The sequence below is a fragment of the Pseudorasbora parva genome, chromosome 20, assembly GCF_024679245.1.
Source record: "Pseudorasbora parva isolate DD20220531a chromosome 20, ASM2467924v1, whole genome shotgun sequence".
Taxonomy (NCBI): Eukaryota; Metazoa; Chordata; class Actinopteri; order Cypriniformes; family Gobionidae; genus Pseudorasbora; species Pseudorasbora parva.
This window is the reverse complement of record NC_090191.1, coordinates 14637947-14659541: the sequence shown is the minus strand read 5'-3', so window position 1 is coordinate 14659541 and position 21595 is coordinate 14637947. Positions and strand designations below refer to the sequence as shown.

General features: G+C 42.8%; 24 non-coding genes across 24 annotated transcripts; all 24 read right to left on the bottom strand.

Annotated features, from left to right (window-relative positions):
- Nucleotides 1-92: 92 nt before the first annotated feature.
- Nucleotides 93-164, bottom strand: trnaa-ugc (transfer RNA alanine (anticodon UGC)). The gene has a single exon. It is a non-coding gene; the product is annotated as a tRNA-Ala (tRNA).
- Nucleotides 165-821: 657 nt separating this feature from the next.
- Nucleotides 822-893, bottom strand: trnaa-ugc (transfer RNA alanine (anticodon UGC)). The gene has a single exon. It is a non-coding gene; the product is annotated as a tRNA-Ala (tRNA).
- Nucleotides 894-1340: 447 nt separating this feature from the next.
- On the bottom strand, nucleotides 1341-1412 carry trnaa-ugc (transfer RNA alanine (anticodon UGC)). Its single transcript has one exon. It is a non-coding gene; the product is annotated as a tRNA-Ala (tRNA).
- A 1227-nt stretch (nucleotides 1413-2639) lies between these two features.
- trnaa-ugc (transfer RNA alanine (anticodon UGC)) lies at nucleotides 2640-2711 on the bottom strand. Its single transcript has one exon. It is a non-coding gene; the product is annotated as a tRNA-Ala (tRNA).
- Nucleotides 2712-4211: 1500 nt separating this feature from the next.
- Nucleotides 4212-4283, bottom strand: trnaa-ugc (transfer RNA alanine (anticodon UGC)). The gene has a single exon. It is a non-coding gene; the product is annotated as a tRNA-Ala (tRNA).
- A 979-nt stretch (nucleotides 4284-5262) lies between these two features.
- Nucleotides 5263-5334, bottom strand: trnaa-ugc (transfer RNA alanine (anticodon UGC)). The gene has a single exon. It is a non-coding gene; the product is annotated as a tRNA-Ala (tRNA).
- Nucleotides 5335-5991: 657 nt separating this feature from the next.
- On the bottom strand, nucleotides 5992-6063 carry trnaa-ugc (transfer RNA alanine (anticodon UGC)). Its single transcript has one exon. It is a non-coding gene; the product is annotated as a tRNA-Ala (tRNA).
- A 444-nt stretch (nucleotides 6064-6507) lies between these two features.
- Nucleotides 6508-6579, bottom strand: trnaa-ugc (transfer RNA alanine (anticodon UGC)). The gene has a single exon. It is a non-coding gene; the product is annotated as a tRNA-Ala (tRNA).
- Nucleotides 6580-7236: 657 nt separating this feature from the next.
- On the bottom strand, nucleotides 7237-7308 carry trnaa-ugc (transfer RNA alanine (anticodon UGC)). The gene has a single exon. It is a non-coding gene; the product is annotated as a tRNA-Ala (tRNA).
- Nucleotides 7309-7756: 448 nt separating this feature from the next.
- On the bottom strand, nucleotides 7757-7828 carry trnaa-ugc (transfer RNA alanine (anticodon UGC)). Its single transcript has one exon. It is a non-coding gene; the product is annotated as a tRNA-Ala (tRNA).
- Nucleotides 7829-8289: 461 nt separating this feature from the next.
- Nucleotides 8290-8361, bottom strand: trnaa-ugc (transfer RNA alanine (anticodon UGC)). The gene has a single exon. It is a non-coding gene; the product is annotated as a tRNA-Ala (tRNA).
- A 978-nt stretch (nucleotides 8362-9339) lies between these two features.
- On the bottom strand, nucleotides 9340-9411 carry trnaa-ugc (transfer RNA alanine (anticodon UGC)). The gene has a single exon. It is a non-coding gene; the product is annotated as a tRNA-Ala (tRNA).
- Nucleotides 9412-10457: 1046 nt separating this feature from the next.
- On the bottom strand, nucleotides 10458-10529 carry trnaa-ugc (transfer RNA alanine (anticodon UGC)). The gene has a single exon. It is a non-coding gene; the product is annotated as a tRNA-Ala (tRNA).
- Nucleotides 10530-10976: 447 nt separating this feature from the next.
- trnaa-ugc (transfer RNA alanine (anticodon UGC)) lies at nucleotides 10977-11048 on the bottom strand. Its single transcript has one exon. It is a non-coding gene; the product is annotated as a tRNA-Ala (tRNA).
- A 448-nt stretch (nucleotides 11049-11496) lies between these two features.
- Nucleotides 11497-11568, bottom strand: trnaa-ugc (transfer RNA alanine (anticodon UGC)). Its single transcript has one exon. It is a non-coding gene; the product is annotated as a tRNA-Ala (tRNA).
- A 461-nt stretch (nucleotides 11569-12029) lies between these two features.
- On the bottom strand, nucleotides 12030-12101 carry trnaa-ugc (transfer RNA alanine (anticodon UGC)). Its single transcript has one exon. It is a non-coding gene; the product is annotated as a tRNA-Ala (tRNA).
- Nucleotides 12102-13079: 978 nt separating this feature from the next.
- On the bottom strand, nucleotides 13080-13151 carry trnaa-ugc (transfer RNA alanine (anticodon UGC)). Its single transcript has one exon. It is a non-coding gene; the product is annotated as a tRNA-Ala (tRNA).
- Nucleotides 13152-13805: 654 nt separating this feature from the next.
- trnaa-ugc (transfer RNA alanine (anticodon UGC)) lies at nucleotides 13806-13877 on the bottom strand. Its single transcript has one exon. It is a non-coding gene; the product is annotated as a tRNA-Ala (tRNA).
- A 2208-nt stretch (nucleotides 13878-16085) lies between these two features.
- On the bottom strand, nucleotides 16086-16157 carry trnaa-ugc (transfer RNA alanine (anticodon UGC)). The gene has a single exon. It is a non-coding gene; the product is annotated as a tRNA-Ala (tRNA).
- A 1487-nt stretch (nucleotides 16158-17644) lies between these two features.
- trnaa-ugc (transfer RNA alanine (anticodon UGC)) lies at nucleotides 17645-17716 on the bottom strand. The gene has a single exon. It is a non-coding gene; the product is annotated as a tRNA-Ala (tRNA).
- A 446-nt stretch (nucleotides 17717-18162) lies between these two features.
- trnaa-ugc (transfer RNA alanine (anticodon UGC)) lies at nucleotides 18163-18234 on the bottom strand. The gene has a single exon. It is a non-coding gene; the product is annotated as a tRNA-Ala (tRNA).
- A 657-nt stretch (nucleotides 18235-18891) lies between these two features.
- Nucleotides 18892-18963, bottom strand: trnaa-ugc (transfer RNA alanine (anticodon UGC)). The gene has a single exon. It is a non-coding gene; the product is annotated as a tRNA-Ala (tRNA).
- A 447-nt stretch (nucleotides 18964-19410) lies between these two features.
- Nucleotides 19411-19482, bottom strand: trnaa-ugc (transfer RNA alanine (anticodon UGC)). Its single transcript has one exon. It is a non-coding gene; the product is annotated as a tRNA-Ala (tRNA).
- A 1227-nt stretch (nucleotides 19483-20709) lies between these two features.
- Nucleotides 20710-20781, bottom strand: trnaa-ugc (transfer RNA alanine (anticodon UGC)). The gene has a single exon. It is a non-coding gene; the product is annotated as a tRNA-Ala (tRNA).
- Nucleotides 20782-21595: the final 814 nt, after the last annotated feature.

Below are 21595 nucleotides of genomic sequence, written 5' to 3'. Positions count from 1 at the left end.
TGTACTCAAGCTAGATGCAAATTTCCCAACTAAAAAATTAGGCAGAGAGAGATGTGCAACAGAAAAAGCTTTGAGTTAAAGGATGACTTTCTTGGAGATGCTGGGGATTGAACCCAGGACCTCATACATGCAAAGCATGCGCTCTACCACTGAGCTACATCCCCTGATGGACTGAAGCAAGTTTCCTGCAGGCGAGTGGAAAGTTCCACATTGCTAAGAAATGCTAGCTTGAGTAAAAGGGACATGAAACTCACCACAACCTTCACAGGGGGCAGTAGCTCAATGGTAGAGTATATGCTTTGCCTGTATGAGGCTAAAGGAAAGTTCCAAATTGCTTTAAAATGCTGGGGATTGAACCCAGGACATTTGTTGCAAAAAAAATCCAACAAAACAACTTTACAATTCTACGTGGTGACACGGGAACTTTCTTTGGAGACGCTGGGGATTGAACCCAGGAGCTCATACATGCAAAGCATGTGTTCTACCACTGAGCCACTGGCCCTAGTGAAGGTTGGGCTGAGATACATGTACCTTATACTCAAGCTAGCTGCCATTTTTCCAAATATAAATTAGGCAGAGAGAGATTCACAACAGATAAAGCTTTGAGGTGAAGTATAACTATCCTTGGAGTTGCTGGAGATTGAACCCATGACCACATGCATGCAAAGCATATGCTCTACCACTGAACCACTGGCCCTTGTGAATGTTGGGCTGAGTTACATGTGCCTTGTACTCAAGCTAGATGCTAATTTCCCAACTAAATAATTAGGCAGAGAGAGATGTGCAACAGATAAAGGTTTGAGTTAAATGATAACTTTCCTTGGAGATGCTGGGGATTGAACCCAGGACCTCATACATGCAAAGCATGCGCTCTACCACTGAGCTACATCCCCTGACGGAATGAAGCAAGTTACCTGCAGGCTAGTGGAAAGTTCCACATTGCTTTGAAATGCTAGCTTGAGTAAAAGGGACATGAAACTCACCACAACCTTCACAAGGGGCAGTAGCTCAATGGTAGAGCATATACTTTGCATGTGTGAGGCTAATGGAAAGTTCCACATTCCTTTAAATTGCTGGGGATTGAAACCAGGACCTTTGTTGCAAAAAAAATAAAAAATAAAGCTTTTCAATTCTACAACTTTCCTTGGAGACGCTGAGATTGAACCCAGGAGCTCATACTTGCAAAGCATGTTCTCTACCACTGAACCACTGGCCCTTGTGAATGTTGGGCTGAGTTACAAGTGCCTTGTACTCAAGCTAGATGCTAATTTCCCAACTAAAAAATTAGGCAGAGAGAGATGTGCAACAGATAAAGGTTTGAGTTAAAGGATAACTTTCCTTGGAGATGCTGGGGTTTGAACCCAGGACCTCATACATGCAAAGCATGCGCTCTACCACTGAGCTACATCCCCTGATGAACTGAAGCAAGTTTCCTGCAGCCTAGTGGAAAGTTCCCCATTGCGTTGAAATGCTAGCTTGAGTAAAAAGGGACATGTAACTCACCACAACCTTCACAAGAGGCAGTAGCTCAATGGTAGAGCACCAGATAAAGCACCAGGAGCTCATACATGCAAAGCATGTGTTCTACCACTGAGCCACTGGCCCTAGTGAAGGTTGGGCTGAGATACATGTACCTTATACTCAAGCTAGCTGCCATTTTTCCAAATATAAATTAGGCAGAGAGAGATGCACAACAGATAAAGCTTTGAGGTGAAGTATAACTATCCTTGGAGTTGCTGGAGATTGAACCCATGACCACATGCATGCAAAGCATATGCTCTACCACTGAGCTACTGGCACTTGAGAAAGCTGTGTTGAGTTACATGTGCCTTGTACTCAAGCTAGTTGTTATTTTTCCAAATATAAATTTGGCAGAGAGAGATGTGCAACAGATAAAGCTTTGAGTTAAAGGATGAATTTCTTGGAGATGCTGGGGATTGAACCCAGGACCTCATACATGCAAAGCATGCGCTCTACCACTGAGCTACATGCCCTGATGGACTGAAGCAAGTTTCCTAATTCCTACTAAAATTCCTAAGTTTCCTAATTTTCCAACTAAATAATTAGGCAGAGAGAGATGTGCAACAGATAAAGGTTTGAGTTAAAGGAAAACTTTCCTTGGAGATGCTGGGGATTGAACCCAGGACCTAATACATGCAAAGCATGCGGTCTACCACTGAGCTACATCCCCTGATGGACTGAAGCAAGTTTCCTGCAGGCTAGTGGAAAGTTCCACATTGCGTTAAAATGCTAGCTTGAGTAAAAGGGACATGTAACTCACCACAACCTTCACAAGAGGCAGTAGCTCAATGGAAGAGCATATACTTTGCATGTGTGAGGCTAATGGAAAGTTCCACATTCCTATAAATTGCTGGGGATTGAAACCAGGACCTTTGTTGCAAAAAAAACTTAAAAAAAAAACTTTTCAATTCTACAACTTTCCTTGGAGACGCTGAGATTGATCCCAGGAGCTCATACATGCAAAGCATGTTCTCTACCACTGAACCACTGGCCCTTGTGAATGTTGGGGTGAGTTACAAGTGCCTTGTACTCAAGCTAGATGCTAATTTCCCAACTAAATAATTAGGCAGAGAGAGATGTGCAACAGATAAAGGTTTGAGTTAAAGGATAACTTTCCTTGGAGATGCTGGGGATTGAACCCAGGACCTCATACATGCAAAGCATGCGCTCTACCACTGAGCTACATCCCCTGATGGACTGAAGCAAGTTTCCTGCAGGCTAGTGGAAAGTTCCACATTGCTTTGAAATGCTAGCTTGAGTAAAAGGGACATGAAACTCACCACAACCTTCACAAGGGGCAGTAGCTCAATGGTAGAGCAGGTGCTTTGCATGTATGAGGCTAAAGGAAAGTTCCAAATTGCTTTAAAATGCTGGGGATTGAACCCAGGACATTTGTTGCAAAAAAAATAAAAAATAAAACTTTTCAATTCTACAACTTTCCTTGGAGACGGTGAGATTGAACCCAGGAGCTCATACATGCAAAGCATGTTCTCTACCACTGAACCACTGGCCCTTGTGAATGTTGGGCTGAGTTACAAGTGCCTTGTACTCAAGCTAGATGCTAATTTCCCAACTAAAAAATTAGGCAGAGAGAGATGTGCAACAGATAAAGGTTTGAGTTAAAGGATAACTTTCCTTGGAGATGCTGCGGATTGAACCCAGGACCTCATACATGCAAAGCATGCGCTCTACCACTGAGCTACATCCCCTGATGGACTGAAGCAAGTTTCCTGCAGCCTAGTGGAAAGTTCCACATTGCGTTGAAATGCTAGCTTGAGTAAAAGGGACATGTAACTCACCACAACCTTCACAAGAGGCAGTAGCTCAATGGAAGAGCATTTACTTTGCATGTGTGAGGCTAATGGAAAGTTCCACATTCCTATAAATTGCTGGGGATTGAAACCAGGACCTTTGTTGCAAAAAAAAATAAAAAAAAAAACTTTTCAATTCTACAACTTTCCTTGGAGACGCTGAGATTGATCCCAGGAGCTCATACATGCAAAGCATGTTCTCTACCACTGAACCACTGGCCCTTGTGAATGTTGGGCTGAGTTACAAGTGCCTTGTACTCAAGCTAGATGCTAATTTCCCAACTAAATAATTAGGCAGAGAGAGATGTGCAACAGATAAAGGTTTGAGTTAAAGGATAACTTTCCTTGGAGATGCTGGGGATTGAACCCAGGACCTCATACATGCAAAGCATGCGCTCTACCACTGAGCTCCATCCCCTGATGGACTGAAGCAAGTTTCCTGCAGGCTAGTGGAAAGTTCCACATTGCTTTGAAATGCTAGCTTGAGTAAAAGGGACATGAAACTCACCACAACCTTCACAAGGGGCAGTAGCTCAATGGTAGAGCAGGTGCTTTGCATGTATGAGGCTAAAGGAAAGTTCCAAATTGCTTTAAAATGCTGGGGATTGAACCCAGGACATTTGTTGCAAAAAAATCCAACAAAATAACTTTACAATTCTACGTGGTAACACAGGAACTTTCCTTGGAGATGCTGGGGATTGAACCCATGACCATATGAATGCAAGGCATATGCTCTACCACTGAGCTACTGTCACTTGAGAAAGCTGTGCTGAGTTACATGTGCCTTGTACTCAAGCTAGATGCTAATTTCCCAACTAAATAATTAGGCAGAGAGAGATGTGCAACAGATAAAGGTTTGAGTTAAAGGATAACTTTCCTTGGAGATGCTGGGGATTGAACCCAGGACCTCATACATGCAAAGCATGCGCTCTACCACTAAGCTACATCCCCTGATGGACTGAAGCAAGTTTCCTGCAGGCTAGTGGAAAGTTCCACATTGCTTTGAAATGCTAGCTTGAGTAAAAGGGACATGAAACTCACCACAACCTTCACAAGGGGCAGTAGCTCAATGGTAGAGCAGGTGCTTTGCATGTATGAGGCTAAAGGAAAGTTCCAAATTGCTTTAAAATGCTGGGGATTGAACCCAGGACATTTGTTGCAAAAAAATCCAACAAAATAACTTTACAATTCTACGTGGTAAGACAGGAACTTTCCTTGGAGAAGCTGGGGATTGAACCCATGACCACATGAATGCAAAGCATATGCTCTACCACTGAGCTACTGTCACTTGAGAAAGCTGTGCTGAGTTACATGTGCCTTGTACTCAAGCTAGTTGTTATTTTTCCAAATATAAATTTGGCAGAGAGAGATGTGCAACAGAAAAAGCTTTGAGTTAAAGGATGACTTTCTTGGAGATGCTGGGGATTGAACCCAGGACCTCATACATGCAAAGCATGCAGTCTACCACTGAGCTACATCCCCTGATGGACTGAAGCAAGTTTCCTGCAGCCTAGTGGAAAGTTCCACATTGCGTTGAAATGCTAGCTTGAGTAAAAGGGACATGTAACTAACCACAACCTTCACAAGAGGCAGTAGCTCAATGGTAGAGCATATACTTTGCATGTGTGAGGCTAATGGAAAGTTCCACATTCCTTTAAATTGCTGGGGATTGAAACCAGGACCTTTGTTGCAAAAAAAAAAAAAAAATAAAACTTTTCAATTCTACAACTTTCCTTAGAGACGCTGAGATTGAACACAGGAGCTCATACATGCAAAGCATGTGCTGTACCACTGAACCACTGGCCCTTGTGAATTTTGGGCTGAGTTACATGTGCTTTGTACTCAAGCTAGATGCTAATTTTCCAACTAAATAATTAGGCAGAGAGAGATGTGCAACAGATAAAGGTTTGAGTTAAAGGAAAACTTTCCTTGGAGATGCTGGGGATTGAACCCAGGACCTCATACATGCAAAGCATGCGCTCTACCACTGAGCTACATCCCCTGATGGAGTGAAGCAAGTTTCCTGCAGGCTAGTGGAAAGTTCCACATTGCTTTGAAGTGCTAGCTTGAGTAAAAGGGACATGAAACTCACCACAACCTTCACAGGGGGCAGTAGCTTAATGGTAGAGTATATGCTTTGCATGTATGAGGCTAAAGGAAAGTTCCAAATTGCTTTAAAATGCTGGGGATTGAACCCAGGACATTTGTTGCAAAAAAAATCCAACAAAACAACTTTACAATTCTACGTGGTGACACAGGAACTTTCTTTGGAGATGCTGGGGATTGAACCCAGGAGCTCATACATGCAAAGCATGTGTTCTACCACTGAGCCACTGGCCCTAGTGAAGGTTGGGCTGAGATACATGTACCTTATACTCAAGCTAGCTGCCATTTTTCCAAATATAAATTAGGCAGAGAGAGATGCACAACAGATAAAGCTTTGAGGTGAAGTATAACTATCCTTGGAGTTGCTGGAGATTGAACCCATGACCACATGCATGCAAAGCATATGCTCTACCACTGAACCACTGGCCCTTGTGAATGTTGGGCTGAGTTACATGTGCCTTGTACTCAAGCTAGATGCTAATTTCCCAACTAAATAATTAGGCAGAGAGAGATGTGCAACAGATAAAGGTTTGAGTTAAATGATAACTTTCCTTGGAGATGCTGGGGATTGAACCCAGGACCTCATACATGCAAAGCATGCGCTCTACCACTGAGCTACATCCCCTGACGGAATGAAGCAAGTTTCCTGCAGGCTAGTGGAAAGTTCCACATTGCTTTGAAATGCTAGCTTGAGTAAAAGGGACATGAAACTCACCACAACCTTCACAAGGGGCAGTAGCTCAATGGTAGAGCATTTACTTTGCATGTGTGAGGCTAATGGAAAGTTCCACATTCCTTTAAATTGCTGTGGATTGAAACCAGGACCTTTGTTGCAAAAAAAATAAAAAATAAATCTTTTCAATTCTTCAACTTTCCTTGGAGACGCTGAGATTGAACCGAGGAGCTCATACATGCAAAGCATGTTCTCTACCACTGAACCACTGGCCCTTGTGAATGTTGGGCTGAGTTACAAGTGCCTTGTACTCAAGCTAGATGCAAATTTCCCAACTAAAAAATTAGGCAGAGAGAGATGTGCAACAGAAAAAGCTTTGAGTTAAAGGATGACTCTTGGAGATGCTGGGGATTGAACCCAGGACCTCATACATGCAAAGTATGCGCTCTACCACTGAGCTACATCCCCTGATGGACTGAAGAAAGTTTCCTGCAGGCGAGTGGAAAGTTCCACATTGCTAAGAAATGCTAGCTTGAGTAAAAGGGACATGAAACTCACCACAACCTTCACAGGGGGCAGTAGCTCAATGGTAGAGTATAAACTTTGCATGTATGAGGCTAAAGGAAAGTTCCAAATTGCTTTAAAATGCTGGGGATTGAACCCAGGACATTTGTTGCAAAAAAAATCCAACAAAACAACTTTACAATTCTACGTGGTGACACAGGAATTTTCTTTGGAGACGGTGGGGATTGAACCCAGGAGCTCATACATGCAAAGCATGTGTTCTACCACTGAGCCACTGGCCCTAGTGAAGGTTGGGCTGAGATACATGTACCTTATACTCAAGCTAGCTGCCATTTTTCCAAATATAAATTAGGCAGAGAGAGATGCACAACAGATAAAGCTTTGAGGTGAAGTATAACTATCCTTGGAGTTGCTGGAGATTGAACCCATGACCACATGCATGCAAAGCATATGCTCTACCACTGAACCACTGGCCCTTGTGAATGTTGGGCTGAGTTACATGTGCCTTGTACTCAAGCTAGATGCTAATTTCCCAACCAAATAATTAGGCAGAGAGAGATGTGCAACAGATAAAGGTTTGAGTTAAATGATAACTTTCCTTGGAGATGCTGGGGATTGAACCCAGGACCTCATACATGCAAAGCATGCGCTCTACCACTGAGCTACATCCCCTGACGGAATGAAGCAAGTTTCCTGCAGGCTAGTGGAAAGTTCCACATTGCTTTGAAATGCTAGCTTGAGTAAAAGGGACATGAAACTCACCACAACCTTCACAAGGGGCAGTAGCTCAATGGTAGAGCATATACTTTGCATGTGTGAGGCTAATGGAAAGTTCCACATTCCTTTAAATTGCTGGGGATTGAAACCAGGACCTTTGTTGCAAAAAAAAATAAAAAATAAAACTTTTCAATTCTACAACTTTCCTTGGAGACGCTGAGATTGATCCCAGGAGCTCATACATGCAAAGCATGTTCTCTACCACTGAACCACTGGCCCTTGTGAATGTTGGGCTGAGTTACAAGTGCCTTGTACTCAAGCTAGATGCTAATTTCCCAACTAAATAATTAGGCAGAGAGAGATGTGCAACAGATAAAGGTTTGAGTTAAAGGATAACTTTCCTTAGAGATGCTGGGGATTGAACCCAGGACCTCATACATGCAAAGCATGCGCTCTACCACTGAGCTACATCCCCTGATGGACTGAAGCAAGTTTCCTGCAGGCTAGTGGAAAGTTCCACATTGCTTTGAAATGCTAGCTTGAGTAAAAGGGACATGAAACTCACCACAACCTTCACAAGGGGCAGTAGCTCAATGGTAGAGCAGGTGCTTTGCATGTATGAGGCTAAAGGAAAGTTCCAAATTGCTTTAAAATGCTGGGGATTGAACCCAGGACATTTGTTGCAAAAAAATCCAACAAAATTACTTTACAATTCTACGTGGTAACACAGGAACTTTCCTTGGAGAAGCTGGGGATTGAACCCATGACCACATGAATGCAAGGCATATGCTTTACCACTGAGCTACTGTCACTTGAGAAAGCTGTGCTGAGTTACATGTGCCTTGTACTCAAGCTAGATGCTAATTTCCCAACTAAATAATTAGGCAGAGAGAGATGTGCAACAGATAAAGGTTTGAGTTAAAGGATAACTTTCCTTGGAGATGCTGGGGATTGAACCCAGGACCTCATACATGCAAAGCATGCGCTCTACCACTGAGCTACATCCCCTGATGGACTGAAGCAAGTTTCCTGCAGGCTAGTGGAAAGTTCCACATTGCTTTGAAATGCTAGCTTGAGTAAAAGGGACATGAAACTCACCACAACCTTCACAAGGGGCAGTAGCTCAATGGTAGAGCAGGTGCTTTGCATGTATGAGGCTAAAGGAAAGTTCCAAATTGCTTTAAAATGCTGGGGATTGAACCCAGGACATTTGTTGCAAAAAAATCCAACAAAATAACTTTACAATTCTACGTGGTAAGACGGGAACTTTCCTTGGAGAAGCTGGGGATTGAACCCATGACCACATGAATGCAAAGCATATGCTCTACCACTGAGCTACTGTCACTTGAGAAAGCTGTGCTGAGTTACATGTGCCTTGTACTCAAGCTAGTTGTTATTTTTCCAAATATAAATTTGGCAGAGAGAGATGTGCAACAGAAAAAGCTTTGAGTTAAAGGATGACTTTCTTGGAGATGCTGGGGATTGAACCTAGGACCTCATACATGCAAAGCATGCAGTCTACCACTGAGCTACATCCCCTGATGGACTGAAGCAAGTTTCCTGCAGCCTAGTGGAAAGTTCCACATTGCGTTGAAATGCTAGCTTGAGTAAAAGGTAAATGTAACTCACCACAACCTTCACAAGAGGCAGTAGCTCAATGGTAGAGCATATACTTTGCATGTGTGAGGCTAATGGAAAGTTCCACATTCCTTTAAATTGCTGGGGATTGAAACCAGGACCTTTGTTGCAAAAAAAATAAAAAATAAAACTTTTCAATTCTACAACTTTCCTTAGAGACGCTGAGATTGAACCCAGGAGCTCATACATGCAAAGCATGTGCTGTACCACTGAACCACTGGCCCTTGTGAATGTTGGGCTGAGTTACATGTGCTTTGTACTCAAGCTAGATGCTAATTTTCCAACTAAATAATTAGGCAGAGAGAGATGTGCAACAGATAAAGGTTTGAGTTAAAGGAAAACTTTCCTTGGAGATGCTGGGGATTGAACCCAGGACCTCATACATGCAAAGCATGCGCTCTACCACTGAGCTACATCCCCTGATGGACTGAAGCAAGTTTCCTGCAGGCTAGTGGAAAGTTCCACATTGCTTTGAAGTGCTAGCTTGAGTAAAAGGGACATGAAACTCACCACAACCTTCACAGGGGGCAGTAGCTCAATGGTTGAGTATATGCGTTGCATGTATGAGGCTAAAGGAAAGTTCCAAATTGCTTTAAAATGCTGGGGATTGAACCCAGGACATTTGTTGCAAAAAAATCCAACAAAACAACTTTACAATTCTACGTGGTGACACGGGAACTTTCTTTGGAGACGGTGGGGATTGAACCCAGGAGCTCATACATGCAAAGCATGTGTTCTACCACTGAGCCACTGGCCCTAGTGAAGGTTGGGCTGAGATACATGTACCTTATACTCAAGCTAGCTGCCATTTTTCCAAATATAAATTAGGCAGAGAGAGATGCACAACAGATAAAGCTTTGAGGTGAAGTATAACTATCCTTGGAGTTGCTGGAGATTGAACCCATGACCACATGCATGCAAAGCATATGCTCTACCACTGAGCTACTGGCACTTGAGAAAGCTGTGTTGAGTTACATGTGCCTTGTACTCAAGCTAGTTGTTATTTTTCCAAATATAAATTTGGCAGAGAGAGATGTGCAACAGATAAAGGTTTGAGTTAAATGATAACTTTCCTTGGAGATGCTGGGGATTGAACCCAGGACCTCATACATGCAAAGCATGTGTTCTACCACTGAGCCACTGGCCCTAGTGAAGGTTGGGCTGAGATACATGTACCTTATACTCAAGCTAGCTGCCATTTTTCCAAATATAAATTAGGAAGAGAGAGATGCACAAAAGATTAAACTTTGAGGTGAAGTATAACTATCCTTGGAGTTGCTGGAGATTGAACCCATGACCACATGCATGCAAAGCATATGCTCTACCACTGAACCACTGGCCCTTGTGAATGTTGGGCTGAGTTACATGTGCCTTGTACTCAAGCTAGATGCTAATTTCCCAACCAAATAATTAGGCAGAGAGAGATATGCAACAGATAAAGGTTTGAGTTAAATGATAACTTTCCTTGGAGATGCTGGGGATTGAACCCAGGACCTCATACATGCAAAGCATGCGCTCTACCACTGAGCTACATCCCCTGACGGAATGAAGCAAGTTTCCTGCAGGCTAGTGGAAAGTTCCACATTGCTTTGAAATGCTAGCTTGAGTAAAAGGGACATGAAACTCACCACAACCTTCACAAGGGGCAGTAGCTCAATGGTAGAGCATATACTTTGCATGTGTGAGGCTAATGGAAAGTTCCACATTCCTTTAAATTGCTGGGGATTGAAACCAGGACCTTTGTTGCAAAAATAATAAAAAATAAAACTTTTCAATTCTACAACTTTCCTTGGAGACGCTGAGATTGAACCCAGGAGCTCATACATGCAAAGCATGTTCTCTACCACTGAACCACTGGCCCTTGTGAATGTTGGGCTGAGTTACAAGTGCCTTGTACTCAAGCTAGATGCTAATTTCCCAACTAAAAAATTAGGCAGAGAGAGATGTGCAACAGATAAAGGTTTGAGTTAAAGTATAACTTTCCTTGGAGATGCTGGGGATTGAACCCAGGACCTCATACATGCAAAGCATGCGCTCTACCACTGAGCTACATCCCCTGATGGACTGAAGCAAGTTTCCTGCAGCCTAGTGGAAAGTTCCACATTGCGTTGAAATGCTAGCTTGAGTAAAAGGGACATGTAACTCACCACAACCTTCACAAGAGGCAGTAGCTCAATGGTAGAGCATATACTTTGCATGTGTGAGGCTAATGGAAAGTTCCACATTCCTATAAATTGCTGGGGATTGAAACCAGGACCTTTGTTGCAAAAAAAAATAAAAAATAAAACTTTTCAATTCTACAACTTTCCTTGGAGACGCTGAGATTGATCCCAGGAGCTCATACATGCAAAGCATGTTCTCTACCACTGAACCACTGGCCCTTGTGAATGTTGGGCTGAGTTACAAGTGCCTTGTACTCAAGCTAGATGCTAATTTCCCAACTAAATAATTAGGCAGAGAGAGATGTGCAACAGATAAAGGTTTGAGTTAAAGGATAACTTTCCTTAGAGATGCTGGGGATTGAACCCAGGACCTCATACATGCAAAGCATGCGCTCTACCACTGAGCTACATCCCCTGATGGACTGAAGCAAGTTTCCTGCAGGCTAGTGGAAAGTTCCACATTGCTTTGAAATGCTAGCTTGAGTAAAAGGGACATGAAACTCACCACAACCTTCACAAGGGGCAGTAGCTCAATGGTAGAGCAGGTGCTTTGCATGTATGAGGCTAAAGGAAAGTTCCAAATTGCTTTAAAATGCTGGGGATTGAACCCAGGACATTTGTTGCAAAAAAATCCAACAAAATAACTTTACAATTCTACGTGGTAACACAGGAACTTTCCTTGGAGAAGCTGGGGATTGAACCCATGACCACATGAATGCAAGGCATATGCTCTACCACTGAGCTACTGTCACTTGAGAAAGCTGTGCTGAGTTACATGTGCCTTGTACTCAAGCTAGATGCTAATTTCCCAACTAAATAATTAGGCAGAGAGAGATGTGCAACAGATAAAGGTTTGAGTTAAAGGATAACTTTCCTTGGAGATGCTGGGGATTGAACCCAGGACCTCATACATGCAAAGCATGCGCTCTACCACTGAGCTACATCCCCTGATGGACTGAAGCAAGTTTCCTGCAGGCTAGTGGAAAGTTCCACATTGCTTTGAAATGCTAGCTTGAGTAAAAGGGACATGAAACTCACCACAACCTTCACAAGGGGCAGTAGCTCAATGGTAGAGCAGGTGCTTTGCATGTATGAGGCTAAAGGAAAGTTCCAAATTGCTTTAAAATGCTGGGGATTGAACCCAGGACATTTGTTGCAAAAAAATCCAACAAAATAACTTTACAATTCTACGTGGTAAGACGGGAACTTTCCTTGGAGAAGCTGGGGATTGAACCCATGACCACATGAATGCAAAGCATATGCTCTACCACTGAGCTACTGTCACTTGAGAAAGCTGTGCTGAGTTACATGTGCCTTGTACTCAAGCTAGTTGTTATTTTTCCAAATATAAATTTGGCAGAGAGAGATGTGCAACAGAAAAAGCTTTGAGTTAAAGGATGACTTTCTTGGAGATGCTGGGGATTGAACCCAGGACCTCATACATGCAAAGCATGCAGTCTACCACTGAGCTACATCCCCTGATGGACTGAAGCAAGTTTCCTGCAGCCTAGTGGAAAGTTCCACATTGCGTTGAAATGCTAGCTTGAGTAAAAGGGACATGTAACTCACCACAACCTTCACAAGAGGCAGTAGCTCAATGGTAGAGCATATACTTTGCATGTGTGAGGCTAATGGAAAGTTCCACATTCCTTTAAATTGCTGGGGATTGAAACCAGGACCTTTGTTGCAAAAAAAATAAAAAATAAAACTTTTCAATTCTACAACTTTCCTTAGAGACGCTGAGATTGAACCCAGGAGCTCATACATGCAAAGCATGTGCTGTACCACTGAACCACTGGCCCTTGTGAATGTTGGGCTGAGTTACATGTGCTTTGTACTCAAGCTAGATGCTAATTTTCCAACTAAATAATTAGGCAGAGAGAGATGTGCAACAGATAAAGGTTTGAGTTAAAGGAAAACTTTCCTTGGAGATGCTGGGGATTGAACCCAGGACCTCATACATGCAAAGCATGCGCTCTACCACTGAGCTACATCCCCTGATGGACTGAAGCAAGTTTCCTGCAGGCTAGTGGAAAGTTCCACATTGCTTTGAAGTGCTAGCTTGAGTAAAAGGGACATGAAACTCACCACAACCTTCACAGGGGGCAGTAGCTCAATGGTTGAGTATATGCGTTGCATGTATGAGGCTAAAGGAAAGTTCCAAATTGCTTTAAAATGCTGGGGATTGAACCCAGGACATTTGTTGCAAAAAAATCCAACAAAACAACTTTACAATTCTACGTGGTGACACGGGAACTTTCTTTGGAGACGGTGGGGATTGAACCCAGGAGCTCATACATGCAAAGCATGTGTTCTACCACTGAGCCACTGGCCCTAGTGAAGGTTGGGCTGAGATACATGTACCTTATACTCAAGCTAGCTGCCATTTTTCCAAATATAAATTAGGCAGAGAGAGATGCACAACAGATAAAGCTTTGAGGTGAAGTATAACTATCCTTGGAGTTGCTGGAGATTGAACCCATGACCACATGCATGCAAAGCATATGCTCTACCACTGAGCTACTGGCACTTGAGAAAGCTGTGTTGAGTTACATGTGCCTTGTACTCAAGCTAGTTGTTATTTTTCCAAATATAAATTTGGCAGAGAGAGATGTGCAACAGATAAAGCTTTGAGTTAAAGGATGACTTTCTTGGAGATGCTGGGGATTGAACCCAGGACCTCATACATGCAAAGCATGCACTCTACCACTGAGCTACATCCCCTGATGGACTGAAGCAAGTTTCCTGCAGCCTAGTGGAAAGTTCCACATTGCGTTGAAATGCTAGCTTGAGTAAAAGGAACATGTAACTCACCACAACCTTCACAAGAGGCAGTTGCTCAATGGTAGAGCATATACTTTGCATGTGTGAGGCTAATGGAAAGTTCCACATTCCTTTAAATTGCTGGGGATTGAAACCAGGACTTTTGTTGCAAAAAAAATAAAAAATAAAACTTTTCAATTCTTCAACTTTCCTTGGAGATGCTGAGATTGAACCCAGGAGCTCATACATGCAAAGCATGTGCTCTACCACTGAACCACTGGCCCTTGTGAATGTTGGGCTGAGTTACATGTGCCTTGTACTCAAGCTAGATGCTAATTTTCCAACTAAATAATTAGGCAGAGAGAGATGTGCAACAGATAAAGGTTTGAGTTAAAGGAAAACTTTCCTTGGAAATGGTGATTGAACCCAGGACCTCATACATGCAAAGCATGCGCTCTACCACTGAGCTACATCCCCTGATGGACTGAAGCAAGTTTCCTGCAGGCTAGTGGAAAGTTCCACATTGCTTTGAAATGCTAGCTTGAGTAAAAGGGACATGAAACTCACCACAACCATCACAAGGGGCAGTAGCTCAATGGTAGAGCATATGCTTTGCATGTATTAGGCTAATGGAAAGTTCCAAATTGCTTTAAATGCTGGGGATTGAACCCAGGACCTTTTTTGCAAAAGTTTTTTGCAAAAAAAATACAAAAAAATCCTTACAATTCAACAAATTTCTTTGGAGACACTGGGGATTGAACCCAGGAGCTCATACATACAAAGCATGCGCTCTACCACTGAGCCACTGGACTTGTGAAGGTTGGGCTGAGTTACATGTACCTTATACTCAAGCTAGTTGCTATTTTTCCAAATATAAATTAGGCAGTGAGAGATGCGCAACAGATAAAGCTTAGTGTTGAAGGACAATATCCTTTGGAGTAGCTGGGGATTGAACCCATGACCACATGCATGCAAAGCATATGCTCTACCACTGAGCTACTGGCACTTGAGAAAGCTGTGCTGAGTTACATTTGCCTTGTACTCAAGCTAGTTGCTATTTTTCAAAATATAAATTTGGCAGAGAGAGATGTGCAACAGATAAAGTTTTGAGTTAAAGGATGACTTTCTTGGAGATGCTGGGGATTGAACCCAGGAACTCATACATGCAAAGCATGTGCTCTACCACTGAGCTACATCCCCTGATGGACTAACGCAAGTTTCCTGCAGGCGAGTGGAAAGTTCCACATTGCTTTGAAATGCTAGCTTGAGTAAAAGGGACATGTAACTCACCACAACCTTCACAAGAGGCAGTAGCTCAATGGTAGAGCATATACTTTGCATGTGTGAGGCTAATGGAAAGTTCCACATTCCTTTAAATTGCTGGGGATTGAAACCAGGACCTTTGTTGCAAAAAAAATAAAAAATAAAACTTTTTAATTCTACAACTTTCCTTGGAGACGCTGAGATTGTACCCAGGAGCTCATACATGCAAAGCATGTTCTCTACTACTGAACCACTGGCCCTTGTGAATGTTGGGCTGAGTTACGAGTGCCTTGTACTCAAGCTAGATGCAAATTTCCCAACTAAAAAATTAGGCAGAGAGAGATGTGCAACAGATAAAGGTTTAAGGATAACGGATAACTTTCCATGGAGATGCTGGGGATTGAACCCAGGACCTCATAGATGCAAAGCATGCGGTCTACCACTGAGCTACATCCCCTGATGGACTGAAGCAAGTTTCCTGCAGCCTAGTGGAAAGTTCCACATTGCGTTGAAATGCTAGCTTGAGTAAAAGGGACATGTAACTCACCACAACCTTCACAAGAGGCAGTAGCTCAATGGTAGAGCATATACTTTGCATGTGTGAGGCTAATGGAAAGTTCCACATTCCTTTAAATTGCTGGGGATTGAAACCAGGACCTTTGTTGCAAAAAATAAATAAAAAATAAAACTTTTCAATTCTACAACTTTCCTTGGAGACGCTGAGATTGAACCCAGGAGCTCATACATGCAAAGCATGTGCTGTACCACTGAACCACTGGCCCTTGTGAATGTTGGGCTGAGTTACATGTGCTTTGTACTCAAGCTAGATGCTAATTTTCCAACTAAATAATTAGGCAGAGAGAGATGTGCAACAGATAAATGTTTGAGTTAAAGGAAAACTTTCCTTGGAGATGCTGGGGATTGAACCCAGGACCTCATACATGCAAAGCATGCGCTCTACCACTGAGCTACATCCCCTGATGGACTGAAGCATGTTTCCCGCAGGCTAGTGGAAAGTTCCACATTGCTTTAAAATGCTAGCTTGAGTAAAAGGGACATGAAACTCACCACAACCTTCACAAGGGGCAGTAGCTCAATGGTAGAGCATATACTTTGCATGTGTGAGGCTAATGGAAAGTTCCACATTCCTTTAAATTGCTGGGGATTGAAACCAGGACCTTTGTTGCAAAAAAAATAAAAAATAAATCTTTTCAATTCTACAACTTTCCTTGGAGACGCTGAGATTGAACCGAGGAGCTCATACATGCAAAGCATGTTCTCTACCACTGAACCACTGGCCCTTGTGAATGTTGGGCTGAGTTACAAGTGCCTTGTACTCAAGCTAGATGCAAATTTCCCAACTAAAAAATTAGGCAGAGAGAGATGTGCAACAGAAAAAGCTTTGAGTTAAAGGATGACTTTCTTGGAGATGCTGGGGATTGAACCCAGGAACTCATACATGCAAAGCATGTGCTCTACCACTGAGCTACATCCCCTGATGGACTAACGCAAGTTTCCTGCAGGCGAGTGGAAAGTTCCACATTGCTTTGAAATGCTAGCTTGAGTAAAAGGGACATGTAACTCACCACAACCTTCACAAGAGGCAGTAGCTCAATGGTAGAGCATATACTTTGCATGTGTGAGGCTAATGGAAAGTTCCACATTCCTTTAAATTGCTGGGGATTGAAACCAGGACCTTTGTTGCAAAAAAAATAAAAAATAAAACTTTTTAATTCTACAACTTTCCTTGGAGACGCTGAGATTGTACCCAGGAGCTCATACAAGCAAAGCATGTTCTCTACTACTGAACCACTGGCCCTTGTGAATGTTGGGCTGAGTTACAAGTGCCTTGTACTCAAGCTAGATGCAAATTTCCCAACTAAAAAATTAGGCAGAGAGAGATGTGCAACAGATAAAGGTTTAAGGATAACGGATAACTTTCCGTGGAGATGCTGGGGATTGAACCCAGGACCTCATAGATGCAAAGCATGCGGTCTACCACTGAGCTACATCCCCTGATGGACTGAAGCAAGTTTCCTGCAGCCTAGTGGAAAGTTCCACATTGCGTTGAAATGCTAGCTTGAGTAAAAGGGACATGTAACTCACCACAACCTTCACAAGAGGCAGTAGCTCAATGGTAGAGCATATACTTTGCATGTGTGAGGCTAATGGAAAGTTCCACATTCCTTTAAATTGCTGGGGATTGAAACCAGGACCTTTGTTGCAAAAAAAAAATAAAAAATAAAACTTTTCAATTCTACAACTTTCCTTGGAGACGCTGAGATTGAACCCAGGAGCTCATACATGCAAAGCATGTGCTGTACCACTGAACCACTGGCCCTTGTGAATGTTGAGCTGAGTTACATGTGCTTTGTACTCAAGCTAGATGCTAATTTTCCAACTAAATAATTAGGCAGAGAGAGATGTGCAACAGATAAAGGTTTGAGTTAAAGGAAAACTTTCCTTGGAGATGCTGGGGATTGAACCCAGGACCTCATACATGCAAAGCATGCGCTCTACCACTGAGCTACATCCCCTGATGGACTGAAGCATGTTTCCCGCAGGCTAGTGGAAAGTTCCACATTGCTTTAAAATGCTAGCTTGAGTAAAAGGGACATGAAACTCACCACAACCTTCACAAGGGGCAGTAGCTCAATGGTAGAGCATATACTTTGCATGTGTGAGGCTAATGGAAAGTTCCACATTCCTTTAAATTGCTGGGGATTGAAACCAGGACCTTTGTTGCAAAAAAAATAAAAAATAAATCTTTTCAATTCTACAACTTTCCTTGGAGACGCTGAGATTGAACCGAGGAGCTCATACATGCAAAGCATGTTCTCTACCACTGAACCACTGGCCCTTGTGAATGTTGGGCTGAGTTACAAGTGCCTTGTACTCAAGCTAGATGCAAATTTCCCAACTAAAAAATTAGGCAGAGAGAGATGTGCAACAGAAAAAGCTTTGAGTTAAAGGATGACTTTCTTGGAGATGCTGGGGATTGAACCCAGGACCTCATACATGCAAAGCATGCGCTCTACCACTGAGCTACATCCCCTGATGGACTGAAGCAAGTTTCCTGCAGGCGAGTGGAAAGTTCCACATTGCTAAGAAATGCTAGCTTGAGTAAAAGGGACATGAAACTCACCACAACCTTCACAGGGGGCAGTAGCTCAATGGTAGAGTATATGCTTTGCCTGTATGAGGCTAAAGGAAAGTTCCAAATTGCTTTAAAATGCTGGGGATTGAACCCAGGACATTTGTTGCAAAAAAAATCCAACAAAACAACTTTACAATTCTACGTGGTGACACGGGAACTTTCTTTGGAGACGCTGGGGATTGAACCCAGGAGCTCATACATGCAAAGCATGTGTTCTACCACTGAGCCACTGGCCCTAGTGAAGGTTGGGCTGAGATACATGTACCTTATACTCAAGCTAGCTGCCATTTTTCCAAATATAAATTAGGCAGAGAGAGATTCACAACAGATAAAGCTTTGAGGTGAAGTATAACTATCCTTGGAGTTGCTGGAGATTGAACCCATGACCACATGCATGCAAAGCATATGCTCTACCACTGAACCACTGGCCCTTGTGAATGTTGGGCTGAGTTACATGTGCCTTGTACTCAAGCTAGATGCTAATTTCCCAACTAAATAATTAGGCAGAGAGAGATGTGCAACAGATAAAGGTTTGAGTTAAATGATAACTTTCCTTGGAGATGCTGGGGATTGAACCCAGGACCTCATACATGCAAAGCATGCGCTCTACCACTGAGCTACATCCCCTGACGGAATGAAGCAAGTTACCTGCAGGCTAGTGGAAAGTTCCACATTGCTTTGAAATGCTAGCTTGAGTAAAAGGGACATGAAACTCACCACAACCTTCACAAGGGGCAGTAGCTCAATGGTAGAGCATATACTTTGCATGTGTGAGGCTAATGGAAAGTTCCACATTCCTTTAAATTGCTGGGGATTGAAACCAGGACCTTTGTTGCAAAAAAAATAAAAAATAAAGCTTTTCAATTCTACAACTTTCCTTGGAGACGCTGAGATTGAACCCAGGAGCTCATACTTGCAAAGCATGTTCTCTACCACTGAACCACTGGCCCTTGTGAATGTTGGGCTGAGTTACAAGTGCCTTGTACTCAAGCTAGATGCTAATTTCCCAACTAAAAAATTAGGCAGAGAGAGATGTGCAACAGATAAAGGTTTGAGTTAAAGGATAACTTTCCTTGGAGATGCTGGGGTTTGAACCCAGGACCTCATACATGCAAAGCATGCGCTCTACCACTGAGCTACATCCCCTGATGAACTGAAGCAAGTTTCCTGCAGCCTAGTGGAAAGTTCCCCATTGCGTTGAAATGCTAGCTTGAGTAAAAAGGGACATGTAACTCACCACAACCTTCACAAGAGGCAGTAGCTCAATGGTAGAGCACCAGATAAAGCACCAGGAGCTCATACATGCAAAGCATGTGTTCTACCACTGAGCCACTGGCCCTAGTGAAGGTTGGGCTGAGATACATGTACCTTATACTCAAGCTAGCTGCCATTTTTCCAAATATAAATTAGGCAGAGAGAGATGCACAACAGATAAAGCTTTGAGGTGAAGTATAACTATCCTTGGAGTTGCTGGAGATTGAACCCATGACCACATGCATGCAAAGCATATGCTCTACCACTGAGCTACTGGCACTTGAGAAAGCTGTGTTGAGTTACATGTGCCTTGTACTCAAGCTAGTTGTTATTTTTCCAAATATAAATTTGGCAGAGAGAGATGTGCAACAGATAAAGCTTTGAGTTAAAGGATGAATTTCTTGGAGATGCTGGGGATTGAACCCAGGACCTCATACATGCAAAGCATGCGCTCTACCACTGAGCTACATGCCCTGATGGACTGAAGCAAGTTTCCTAATTCCTACTAAAATTCCTAAGTTTCCTAATTTTCCAACTAAATAATTAGGCAGAGAGAGATGTGCAACAGATAAAGGTTTGAGTTAAAGGAAAACTTTCCTTGGAGATGCTGGGGATTGAACCCAGGACCTAATACATGCAAAGCATGCGGTCTACCACTGAGCTACATCCCCTGATGGACTGAAGCAAGTTTCCTGCAGGCTAGTGGAAAGTTCCACATTGCGTTAAAATGCTAGCTTGAGTAAAAGGGACATGTAACTCACCACAACCTTCACAAGAGGCAGTAGCTCAATGGAAGAGCATATACTTTGCATGTGTGAGGCTAATGGAAAGTTCCACATTCCTATAAATTGCTGGGGATTGAAACCAGGACCTTTGTTGCAAAAAAAACTTAAAAAAAAAACTTTTCAATTCTACAACTTTCCTTGGAGACGCTGAGATTGATCCCAGGAGCTCATACATGCAAAGCATGTTCTCTACCACTGAACCACTGGCCCTTGTGAATGTTGGGCTGAGTTACAAGTGCCTTGTACTCAAGCTAGATGCTAATTTCCCAACTAAATAATTAGGCAGAGAGAGATGTGCAACAGATAAAGGTTTGAGTTAAAGGATAACTTTCCTTGGAGATGCTGGGGATTGAACCCAGGACCTCATACATGCAAAGCATGCGCTCTACCACTGAGCTACATCCCCTGATGGACTGAAGCAAGTTTCCTGCAGGCTAGTGGAAAGTTCCACATTGCTTTGAAATGCTAGCTTGAGTAAAAGGGACATGAAACTCACCACAACCTTCACAAGGGGCAGTAGCTCAATGGTAGAGCAGGTGCTTTGCATGTATGAGGCTAAAGGAAAGTTCCAAATTGCTTTAAAATGCTGGGGATTGAACCCAGGACATTTGTTGCAAAAAAAATAAAAAATAAAACTTTTCAATTCTACAACTTTCCTTGGAGACGGTGAGATTGAACCCAGGAGCTCATACATGCAAAGCATGTTCTCTACCACTGAACCACTGGCCCTTGTGAATGTTGGGCTGAGTTACAAGTGCCTTGTACTCAAGCTAGATGCTAATTTCCCAACTAAAAAATTAGGCAGAGAGAGATGTGCAACAGATAAAGGTTTGAGTTAAAGGATAACTTTCCTTGGAGATGCTGCGGATTGAACCCAGGACCTCATACATGCAAAGCATGCGCTCTACCACTGAGCTACATCCCCTGATGGACTGAAGCAAGTTTCCTGCAGCCTAGTGGAAAGTTCCACATTGCGTTGAAATGCTAGCTTGAGTAAAAGGGACATGTAACTCACCACAACCTTCACAAGAGGCAGTAGCTCAATGGAAGAGCATTTACTTTGCATGTGTGAGGCTAATGGAAAGTTCCACATTCCTATAAATTGCTGGGGATTGAAACCAGGACCTTTGTTGCAAAAAAAAATAAAAAAAAAAACTTTTCAATTCTACAACTTTCCTTGGAGACGCTGAGATTGATCCCAGGAGCTCATACATGCAAAG